Source organism: Vulpes lagopus, chromosome 1 (assembly GCF_018345385.1).
Source record: "Vulpes lagopus strain Blue_001 chromosome 1, ASM1834538v1, whole genome shotgun sequence".
NCBI lineage: Eukaryota > Metazoa > Chordata > Mammalia > Carnivora > Canidae > Vulpes > Vulpes lagopus.
In genome coordinates this window covers 141214858-141227152 of record NC_054824.1, presented here as the reverse complement: position 1 = coordinate 141227152, position 12295 = coordinate 141214858, and the positions used below count along the sequence as shown (strand labels likewise).

Sequence of the window (12295 nt, the reverse complement as noted above, 5' to 3'; positions counted from 1 at the left end):
TGGCAGAGGTCTGTAAGCCATTTACAAACATGTGTCCAATTAATTATCAGGTTTGTGAGATGATATTTGCTTCCTATAAAAAGGATGTGAACTGAAGTATACATTTCAGACCAGATGGGGTGGTACAGAGAAATCTACATTAAAGTATAAAAGTGGACCTAAGTGGGTGGATTAATCCTTTTGCTGAGAACAACTGGAAAGGCTAGAAAAATGAAAATGAAAATTCTGCTTGAAGGCCTCAGAGATCTGCCTAAACAGCCAGCACTCAAGAAGCCAAGATTCCAGTAAGAAGGGAAACTCTAACAGCTGAGTATTATAGAGGCCAAAAGGAGCCCCACCCCCCCCCCCCCCCCCGCCCAAGATGGGCCATTTTGGCATAAAAACTATTCTGAGTTAAAGTTAAGAAGCAATCAAAACCCAGCAAATTCAGGAAAAGCTCTGAACTCCCGCCACAACTGCCTAAAATAATTCATAGAGGACCTGCTCCAGGAAGAGAGCTAACGCCATTAAGTATAGTATGACGTGACCTAGGTACGGTGGGCAGGGAGGAACCTAGGAAGGCTTGTTGGATCAAACACTTCTCCATATGCCATTGTTTTCCAGTGGCCTGCCAAACATTCATTTACCAAACATTTATTCTTTTTCATTGTCTTGTAAATTACATTCCATTCCCCCCTCCCTATTTTTAAGACTTTATTCATGACAGACACACAGAGGCAGAGATACTGGCAGAGGGAGAAGCAAGCTCCCCACCTGGAGCCTGAAGCGGGATGTGGGATTCGATCCCTGGACCCCAGGATCATGACCTGAGCCAAAGAGAGACATTCAACAACTGAACCACTCAGGTGCCCCTACATTCCTTCCCTTTGAAGTCCCAGGCCTCTGCCCCTTTTCCTTGGTCCAAACTGACATATATACCCCATTTTGCCTGTTTTAGGAATTTCCATGTCTGTGTGGATTCCATATATGCAGGAAAATTTTACTTTCTCCTGTTCATCTGTCTCATATCACTTTGATTCTTAGTCTGGCTGATTTTTCCTGTCCTGAAGGGGACAGGAAATTCTTACTACCTGACCATATCTTTCCCCTTTGAAAAATGTGCTGAATCATAAATGGCGTGGGAGAGGAATGCCGAAAAGTGGGACAGTAATGCAACAGAAGTGTCTCACAAGATCCTTTTTAACGCATTTGCTACGAGGGTGAAGACAATTCTCAGCAATCAGACTGCTGACGTTCCAGAAAACGTCCATATCGCTCTGAAGGGATGCACTGTTATTGTGAAGGGCCCCAGAGGAACCCTGTGGAGGACTTTCAACTGCATCAATGTAGATTTCAGTCTCCTTGGAAAGAAAAAGAAGAGGCCCTGAGCTGACAAATGGCAGAGATATAGAAAGGAACTGGCTACTGTTCATACTCTCTGTTGTCACAGAACATGACGGAGGGTGTTACATTGGGCGTATGTTACCAGATGTGGTCTGTGTATGCTCACTTCCCTATCAGTGTTATTATTCAGGAGAATGTTCTCTTATGGAAACCCAAAATTTCTTGGGAGAAAAATATACCCATGGGGTGCAGATGAGGCCTGGCATCATTGTTCAGTATCTTGAGCCCAGAAAGGTGAGTTAATTCTTTTATATATTTTATTTATTTATTTATTCATGAGAGGCAGAGACACAGGCAAAGGGAAAAGCAGGCTCCCTGAGGGGAGCCTGATGTGGAACTTGATCCCAGTACCCCAGGATCACAACCTGAGTTGAAGACAGATGCCCAATCACTGAGCCACCCTGGTGTCCCAAGGTGAGTTAATTCTTGAAGGAAACAATATTGAGCTTGTACTGAATTCAGCTGTTTTGATTCATTAAGCCACAACAGTTAAAAACAAGGATATCAGAGAATTTCTGGGTGTATCTATATTTCTGAAAAAGGAACAGTTTAGCAGGCTGATGAATAAGAGCTAAGTTTCTCAGCTACAGAAACAGCAAGATACCAGATGATTCCTCAGACTTATTTGTGATATTTTAAAGATACAATAAAAGCTGTGTCTTGATTTGGGGCAGTGGGAGGAGGAAGTGTCTAACAGGAGTAGACTCACAAGATTAGTAATCTGGAAGATAGGTGGGTAAAAATATTCAGGCTCGAGAGAGAAAAAAGACACTAAAAATTGAAAGAGAAAAAGGATGGAGAATACAGAAAAGAATGTAAGAAACATATGAGATACAGTGAGGAAGTCTAATGTGTGGGTAATTGGGAATACCAGAAAGGAAAGAGAGAATAAAGCAGAAGCAATATTCGAAGACATAATGGCTGAATGTTCTCAAATAGATAAAAAAAACTATCCAGACACTAACATAAGAAGTTCTATAAAACTTAAGAGAAGTTCAAAGAAAAATACACCTGGAATATAATGGGATTGCTGAAAACCAAAGAGAAAAATCTTAAAAAGGAGCCACAGAAAAAAAAAAGGCACGTTACTTTCAAATGAATAATGTTAAGATAATAGGTGACTTCTTGGCAGAAATGATGTGTGGATAGACTCTTGTAGTGGCCCCTGTATGATCCACCCTTGAGGATGGACAGTGGTTTTCTTTTAATTAAGGGAATAAGGCAAAGGTGATGAGAAGTACATAATTTCATGAATATGTGAATGATGAGATTACACAATTATGCTATATAAGATCATGGCAGGGCGCCTGGATGGCTCAGTCGGTTGAGCATCCAACTGTCAATTTTGGCTCAGGTCATGATTTCCAGTTGCATTGGCCTCCTCGTTCAATGAGGAGTCTACTTGAGATTCTCTCTCTCCCTCTCCCTTTGCCCCTTCCTGACGTATATATGTGCATGCATGCTTTCTCTCTGTGTCAAATAAATAAATAAATCTTTTTTAAAAATAGAAAAAAGATTATGGCATCTGTCTACTCCCATTTCCTGGAGTCTCACCTCCCTTGCTGGCTTCCAGAAGTAAGTGGCCATACTGGAGCATCTCACTTGGCAAGGGACCTTGGGTAGCTAGCCACACAGAACTGAAGGCAGCCTCAGCTGATAGTTAGCAAGAAACTGAAGCCCTGGGATGCCTGGGTGGCTCAGTCCGTTGAGCAACTCCCTGTTGGTTTTGGCTCAGGTCATGATCTCATGGTTCATGGGGTTGAGCCCTGCAATGGGCTCCACACTCAGCACAGAGTCTGCTTGAAGATTTTCTCCCTCTGCCCATCCTCCCACTCACGCTGGTTCGTGCACTCTCTCTCAAATAAATACATCTCTTTTTTTTTTTAAGATTTTATTTTTTCATGAGAGACACAGAGAGAGAAAGAGGCAGAGACACAGAGAGAGAGAGAAGCAGGCTCTATGCAGAGAGCTTGATACAGGACTCAATCCTGGGACTCCAGGACCACAACCTGGGCTGAAGGCAGGCGCTCAACTGCTGAGCCACCCAGGTGTCCCAATAAATAAATCTTTTTTTTAAAAAAAAAGCATATGCGCTTATAAACCTAGAGACAGAGAGACACATAACTCTAGAATATGAAGCAAACATTAAGAAGAGTTACTGAAGAAATCCAAATAGAGGGAGTCCAACATCTCAAATTGGAAGAGAAAGAAAACTGAACTTTGTTAGAAAGAAAAGTGACAGAAAAAAAAATGGCAAAGCTGAATAAAAAGAAAAGAAATCTAATCTCTGTCAATCTGATTTCCACAGAATGGAGCTACAAGAGAAGGTTCAAGCCAGGACTGGTAAACTAAAAGGGTTTCTTCTGCTGCAGGGATTTCTAGACATCCCCTTTTTAATTCTTCTCACTCTTCCTTAGGTAACAAAAGCCCAGATTTATCCTGTGTAACAATGTGCCCATGAAAATACTACATTTTCCAGCCCCACTTGCAGCTGGAGTTGTCCAATGTGATGTGGACATGAAAACTGGTGCTGCGGGAGCCATTAGATGACTGTGAGGTGACCTAACGCAGCAGACATTATATGACTTGAGGATGGAAACCAATGCTAAAAAGATAGTGAATTACATAGAAAAAATCAAAGTCCCTGATGACCAGAAAGGCCCCCATCTTCATCCTGAACTGCCTGCTTCTGGTATACTACATGAAAGATAAACCTCTCTTCTGTTTAGCCATGGCTTTGTGTTTTCTATTATGCAGTTAAATGCAATTTAAGACAGATGCAATGTCTCAGAGAAACTTCTTGGTCAATAGAGAGTATTTGGTATCGTGAACTTGTGCTAATGATCCTGGGCAGCATGAGAACAGGTCCCCAATACAGAAATAGGTGACAAGACAGGGAGAACAAAGTTATCTATCAGGAAGGATCCAGAATCTATACATATACACAGGAAGACCTGTAGACTGGATATGTACCAAGTCTCATACAGACATGACAACTATTTTTCAAATATCATAGGTGCTATTTTGATGAATGAATTCCAATTGATATAAAAATGGTATTTCTTCTTTTAAAGATTTATTTTATTATTTTATTTTTCTATTTTTTAGATTTTTTAAAGAATTATTTATTCATGAGAGACAGCGAGAGAGAGAGAGAGGCAGAGACATAGGCTGAGGGAGAAGCAGGCCCCCTGCAAGGAGCCTGATGTGGGACTCCATCCTGGGCCAAAGGCAGAGAACTCAACTGCTCAGTCACCCAGGCATCCCAGATTTGTTCATTTTAGAGAGAGAGAGAAGGGGGAGGTAGAGAGAGAGAGAATCCAAGCAAACTCCATGCTGAGTGCAGAGCCTGACGCAAGGGCTCCATCTCCTGACCCTGATACCAGGACCTGAGCCAATATCAAAAGTTGAATGTTTAGCAGACTGCACTACCCAGGCATCCCCAAAATGGTATTAATTTCTAACTTCATGTAGGTTTTAGTTACTGTATATCTTCTCAATCATTGGATACTAATTTTACAATGTTAATGTAAGGCCAGGTAAGGAAAATTGAAGCTCACCACAGTTTAGCTAAAAGCAGGTGATACAGAGGAGAGATCCTTTCGTTGGGAAAGAAATGATCTGGGTTCTAATCCCAACTTGGTCAGTAACTGGGTGTGACATCTGGGCAGTCATTTTACTTCTTTGGGCCTCAGGCTCCTGGTCTATAAGACTAAAATTTGGACTGGACAGTCCCGTCCAATCTGATATTCTGTGAATTTATAAACTGCCTGTCTGAGACTGAGGGAAATTCTTATCTTTGAGGTCCCACAACCTAACACACAGTATTTAATAAAGCTTGTTACTAAATAAGCGAATGAATGGACTGAGTGATAAGAGAGGGAGGGCCACTATTACATCCTTTGGACACCTGAGAGTTTCCATGACGTCTCTAAGGTCACATTGCTAGAAGCATAAGATCTAGGCTTTGTGCTCGGTATCTAGACATGCTGTAGGAAATCTGGATCCTGAAAGGGCAGAGAGAACAATTCTCTTTCCCAACGCAGCAGAGGCAGGCTGTCAGCCCACGACCGTGGCTGCAGAATTTAAAGAAAACTGTCAATGTGAGAGCTGGGAGCTGTAAGATAAACCTAAAAATATATATCTGTACAACGTGAGAGGAAGCCAAGGTCAGGAGGACATGTGTGCATCATGGTACTAAATACAGCAGGCAGAGTGGCTTCTTTCGGTGGTGTCTCATCAAACCCAGGACCTTGAGGTACAGGGTCCTAGCCAGACGGTGGTGTACCGTCTGTCACGTGCTCCCCTGATCAATCACAAGGAAAAGATCCCCTGGCAACCAAGCAGACTCCAAGGACATCCACACACACAGTCCTCAGTCCTAAAATAGCTTCAGACACATTTTGATGAGGAATATCTTTTCATTCATGCTACACTTCCCAATATTGAGCTTCAACATACCTCCAAAGCAGCAGAAACTGTAATAGCTAATCCCATTCTGCTGGTAACTCGAGCCCCTGCCTAGGCCACAGCTTCTTAATTTAGTAATAGGCAAAGGCAACCCTATTGCCAGTACTGCCCTTCCCACAGGGAGGAACATGGGGCGAAGCTGAGTGACTCTTCAAGGCTTGGACCCCAAATGCATAGTCTCTTGATGTGTGCCGCCCTGGCTGGACTAGCTCAGACAGCTGAATTTGGAGGAGAAATGTTTCATAGACCTAGAAAGAGGGGTCTACCAAAACAGTAAAAGCAAAATGGTCAAAACCAGGTATCAAAAGCTGGCTTCAGAGAGAGACAATTACACACAAGGTATGGTCTCGGGTTGGAAAAACAATGGTTAGGAAGCACATTGTGTTATTTATTTATTTTTTTAGGAACTTTTTATGCCCCTGAGCAACCCACATTTTTTTTTTAGATTTTATTTTTTTATGTAATCTCTACACCCAATGTGGATGTCCTTAAAACTTGAACTTACAACTCTGAGATCAAGAGCCACATATCCTGTCAAATGAGGCAGCCAGCCACCGCCCCCCCCCATTTTTTTTTTTAAGTAAGCTTTACACCCAACGTGGCGCCCAAACTCATGACCCAGAGACCAAGCCAGTCAGGTGTCCCTGAATACCCCACATTTTTAAAGATTGAAGTAAAATTAACATACAGTGTTCTATTAATTTCAGGTGTACAACATAATGATTCAACAATTATGTACATTATTTAGCGCTCACCATGGTGAGGGCAGTGAGTCATCATCTGTCACCAGACAACATTTTTACAATCTTATTGATATATTCCCTATGCTGCATGTTTCACCTCTGTGACTTATTTATTTTGTAACTGGAAGTTTATATCTCTTAATCCCCTTTATCTATTTCACCCATCCCTCCACCCATGAAGCACACTCTTCAGACAACTAGAGAAATTTGAATAGGGACTATATATTAGATAGTAATATTTTATCAATGTTAAATTTCCTGAATTTGACCATTTTACTATGATCATCTAAGAAGGTCTCTGTGCTTAGGAGATCAATGCATTAGTCTTTAGGGGTAAAGCAGTGGCTCTCTATAGACATACAGCCCAGGAGTCAGAATTAGAGACAAAAAGAGGCCCCATTTCACACACTGATTCCCCAAACCCCTTCCATATGGGTATATTTGACATTTCCAGAAAATATGTAGGTTAGAGATCTGGAAATGGAATTAGAACAAAAGTTTTAATTCTGGGCTGCTTTGGATATTTGCTTGCCCATACACCACATCCACTCCCCTTAATTTCACCTGCAAATAGAAACAGCTCTACTTTTTTTTTAATCTGCATACCTTTTTTTCAACAGTTTTATTGAGATTTAATTCACATACCATACAATTCACCCATTTAAAGTATATAATCTGGGGCACCTGGGTGGCTCAGTTGGTTAAGTGTCCGACTGTTGATATTAACTCAGGTCTTGATCTCAGGGTCTTGAGTTCAAGCCCTGCATTGGGCTTAAAGACCAGTGTGGAGTCTACTTAGAAATAATAAATATATATATATATATATATATAAATAAAGTATATAATTCAATGGTCTCTGATATATTCACATGCAACCATTACCTCAAAAGGAACTCTGTGCCCTTTAGCTATGACTCCATATCTCTCATCTCCTCAACCCTAAGCACCATCAATTTCCTTTCTTTCTCTATACATTTCTGAACATTTCATGGGAATGTTATCCTATAACATATGGTCTTTTCTGACTGGCTTCTTTCACTTAGTATAATGACTTCAGGGTTCATCCATAGTGTAGCACATATCAGTACTTCATTCCTTTTTATGGCTGAATAATATTCCATTGTAGGGATAAACCACATTTTGTTTGTCTACTCATCAGATGGTTGGCATCTGGGTTGTTATGAATAATGCTAATGTAAACATTCACATGTAAGTTTTTGTGTGGATGTGTTTTTATTTCTCTTGGGGTATATACCTAAGAGTTGAATTGTTGGGTCATAGAGTAATCATTTGAGATCTTGCCTGTTTTCTGAAATGACTATACCATTTTATTCCTACCATTACTATATGAGGGTTCCAATTTGTCCATATCTTCACCAACACTTGTTTTTAATTCAACATTTTTTAAAATTCTAGCCATCTGAGTATGAGGTAGCATCTTATTGTGGTTTTGATTTTTACTTCCCCAATAACTAACGATGTTAAGCATCTTTCCATGTGCTTATTTGGGCATTTATAGGTCTTCGCTGGAGAAATGTCTACTCAAATTCCTTCCCATTTTTTTTAAATTAATTTTTATTGGTGTTCAATTTACCAACATACAGAAAAACACCCAGTGCTCATCCCGTCAAGTGTCCACCTCAGTGCCCGTCACCCATTCCCCTCCAACACCCGCCCTCCTCCCCTTCCACCACCCCTAGTTCGTTTCCCAGAGTTAGGAGTCTTTATGTTCTGTCTCCCTTCCTGATATTTCCCAACATTTCTTTTCCCTTCCTTTATATTCCCTTTCACTATTATTCATATTCCCCAAATGAATGAGAACATACACTGTTTGTCCTTCTCTGATTGACTTATTTCACTCAGCATAATACCCTCCAGTTCCATCCACGTTGAAGCAAATGGTGGGTATTTGTCGTTTCTAATTGCTGAGTAATATTCCATTGTATACATAAACCACATCTTCTTTATCCATTCATCTTTCGATGGACACCGAGGCTCCTTCCACAGGTTGGCTATTGTGGCCATTGCTGATAGAAACATCGGGGTGCAGGTGTCCCGACGTTTCATTGCATCTGAATCTTTGGGGTAAATCCCCAACAGTGCAATTGCTGGGTCGTAGGGCAGGTCTATTTTTAACTCTTTGAGGAACCTCCACACAGTTTTCTAGAGTGGCTGCACCAGTTCACATTCCCACCAACAGTGTAAGAGGGTTCCCTTTTCTCCGCATCCTCTCCAACATTTGTGGTTTCCTGCCTTGTTAATTTTCCCCATTCTCACTGGTGTGAGGTGGTATCTCATTGTGGTTTTGATTTGTATTTCCCTGATGGCAAGTGATGCAGAGCATTTTCTCATGTGCATGTTGGCCATGTCCATGTCTTCCTCTGTGAGATTTCTCTTCATGTCTTTTGCCCATTTCATGATTGGATTGTTTGTTTCTTTGGTGTTGAGTTTAATAAGTTCTTTATAGATTTTGGAAACTAGCCCTTTATCTGATATGTCATTTGCAAATATCTTCTCCCATTCTGTAGGTTGTCTTTTAGTTTTGTTGACTGTATCCTTTGATGTTTGCCTTTTATTATTAAGTTGTAAGAGTTTTTACAGATTCTGCATATAAGTCCTATATCAGACATGTGATTTGCAAACATTTTCCCCCATCCTGCGGATTGTCTATTCATTTTTTTTTCTGTAAAGATTTTATTTTAAATAGTCACTCACTCAACGTGGGTCGTGAACTTACAACCCAGAGATCAAGAGTCACATGCTCCACCTACTGAGCCAGCCAGGCACCCCCTATTCACTTTCTTAATAACGTCATTTGAAACACAAAAGATTTGAATTTTCATGAAGTCCAGTTCATCTATCTCCATACAGTAAGCTGGGGCAGTCATAGGCCTCACCTTGTTTTTTTCTCTTCTCTTATAAATTAATGTCCTGTGCTTCTTTGTTATTCAATATATGAAGACTATAGTTTCCTATTTTTTGTTTGTTTTTCTGCATAAAGCAAGACAATCAATGTGATCATTCTTCTGCATCAGAGTCAGAAGAAGAAACCCAAGTTTTGATACAGTTTTCACTATTGTTCAGTTCTAAATATTTTCTAATTTGTATTATTATTTGATTTATAGGTTATTTAGAATGTATTTCTTAAATTCCAAACATATAACTTTTTAGTTATTTTTATCTAATTGCATTGTGATGAGAGAATATGGTATATATGATTTCAGTGCTCCTCTAGTGGTTGAGCTTTTTTTACTGCCCACTATTTGGACTTTTTCTTTTTAGGTAAGCTCCATACCCAGTGTGGGGCTTGAACTCATGATCTGGAGATCAGGAGTCACATGCTCTACTGACTGAGCCAGCCAGGCACCCCTGGACAATTTTTATAAATGTTCTGGATTCACCTAAAAAGAACATGTTTCCCATGGCAGTTTGGTATAGGATTCTTTTTATGTCCTTTGGATCAAGTTAACAAACTTGATCTGTTTGGTGCTGTGCTGTTATTCACGAGATGGAGGTACCTTTTAAAGATGATGTTCACTTGTCTGTCCCGAGAACCTCCCACCTTCTAGCAACAGCATCACCATGTCCCGTGACCACCAGTGCCCAGAGCATGGACGTTGGTCAGCATTCCAGGGGCTCCCCTGATGGAGGATGGGATGAATGCCATGCTCAGCCCCAGACCCATTCCCCGGGAATGTCGATTATTCTGTCAAATGTATATCAACAATACACAATACAGAAGTCCAAAGTAAAAAAAAAAAAAAAAAAATTATGTTGTTTCAATATTCTGTATCTTCGCTAATTTTTTTCTGCTTGCTCTATCACTTATTGAGAGAAGTATGTAATGTATCATACTTGTGGATCCATCTATCCTTACTTTTAAGATATTTCGCTCATGTATAGCATACACTTACAGGTTTTTTTAAAAAACCTATTCTTTCTGTCTTCATCTTTTAACTAAGGGATTTTCTCGTTTACACCTAATATAATGATCAGTTTTATAAAATTATGCTGGTACCAAATTTCCTTGATTTTTACAGTGTGTTGTTTTTTGCTCTCCTTTTACTTTTTTTTTTTTTTTTAAAGATTTTTATGGGACCTCTTGTCAGGCTCCCGGTGCATGGAGCCTGCTTCTCCCTCTGCCTGTATCTCTGCCTCTCTCTCTCCCTCTGTGTGTGACTATCATAAATAAATAAAAATTTTTAAAAAAAATTTAAAAAAAAAAGATTTTAATTTATTTTTTCATGAGAGACAGAGAGAGAAAGAAAGAGAGAGAGAGAGAGAGAGAGAGAGAGAGAGAGGCAGAGACACAGGCAGGAGAACTGCTGCTATGCAGGGAGCCTGATGTGGGACTCGATCCCTGGACTCCAGGATCACACCCTGGGCCAAAGGCAGGTGCTAAACCGCTGAGCCACCCTGGGATCCCCTCCTTTTATTTTGAACATTAATTTCACAAACTACTTTTATCAATTATCTACTGTGGCAAGCAACCAGCCCAAAATTTCAAACAAACTTCAAACAATAATCATTTATTATTTCTCATGATATTATGGATTGATTTTGTGGGCTTCTGGCCTGGGCCAGCTTGGTTGATCTCTGCAGTCTGCTGGTGACTTGGCCAGGGCCAGATGGTCTAAGAAGGCCTCATTCACATAGCTGGCAGTTGGCAGCCTCCTTGGTCTTGGGTGGGGGCAGGGCTCAGCTAGAATCACTTGTTTCTGCTCCATGCAGTATTTCATCCTCCAATAGCCCAAGCTTCTTTACGTAGTGGTTTCAGAATTCCAGAGCCATAAGAGAGGGCAAGTTCTGAATACAACTTTTAATCCTCTGCTTTTGTTACATTTGCTATTGTCTCCTCGGTCAAACAAATCATAAGGCCAAGGCAGAAAGAAGAGATGGAGATACAGACTTCAAGGAAATACAAATGTCTTTTGTATACCCACATATTTGTGGGAAAGAGAGGGAGAAGCACCTGGGTGGCTCAGTGGTCGAGTGTCTGCCTTTGGCTCAGGTCGTGATCCCAGGGTACTGGGATCGAGTTCCCCATCAGGCTCCCTGTAAGGCAGCCTTCTTCTCCCTCTGCCTGTGTCTCTGCCCCTCTCTCTGCGTCTCTCATGAATAAATAAATAAAATCTTAAAAAAAAAAAAAAAGAGGGAAAATTTTAAGGTCATTTAGATAATCTTTAAAAAATTGATTGCAGGGACATCTGGGTGGCTCAGCAGTTGGGCGTCTGACTTCGGCTCAGGATCGAGTCCCATATGGGGCTACCGGCATGCAGCCTCCTTCCCTCTCTGCCTGTGTCTCTGCCTCTCTCTCTCTGTCTTTCATGAATAAATAAAATCTTTAAAAATAAATAAATAAATAAATAAATAAATAATTGCAAATAAAGCTCTTTTTAAAACTGATTGCTTTTTTTTTTTTTTTTTTTAAAGATTTTATTTATTTAGGCTCCCCCACAGGGAGCCTGCTTCTCCCTCTGCCTGGGTCTCTGCCTCTCTCTCTCTCTCTCTCTCTCATGAATAAATAAATAAAATCTTTAAACAAAACACAAAACCAAAAACAGTAAGGCTTTGGGGCACCTGACTGGCTCAGTTATAAGCACCTGTTTTCAGTTCAGGTCATGATCCTGGGGTCCTGGGATTGAGCCTCCCTGCTTAGCGGGGAGCCTGCTTCTCCCTCTCCCTCTGCTGCTCCCCCT

The 12295-nt window shown here is 40.7% G+C and overlaps 1 pseudogene; it reads left to right on the top strand.

Moving 5' to 3' along the window:
• Positions 1-1112: 1112 nt before the first annotated feature.
• Positions 1113-1951, top strand: LOC121487535 (annotated as a pseudogene).
• The last annotated feature ends 10344 nt before the right edge of the window (positions 1952-12295 follow it).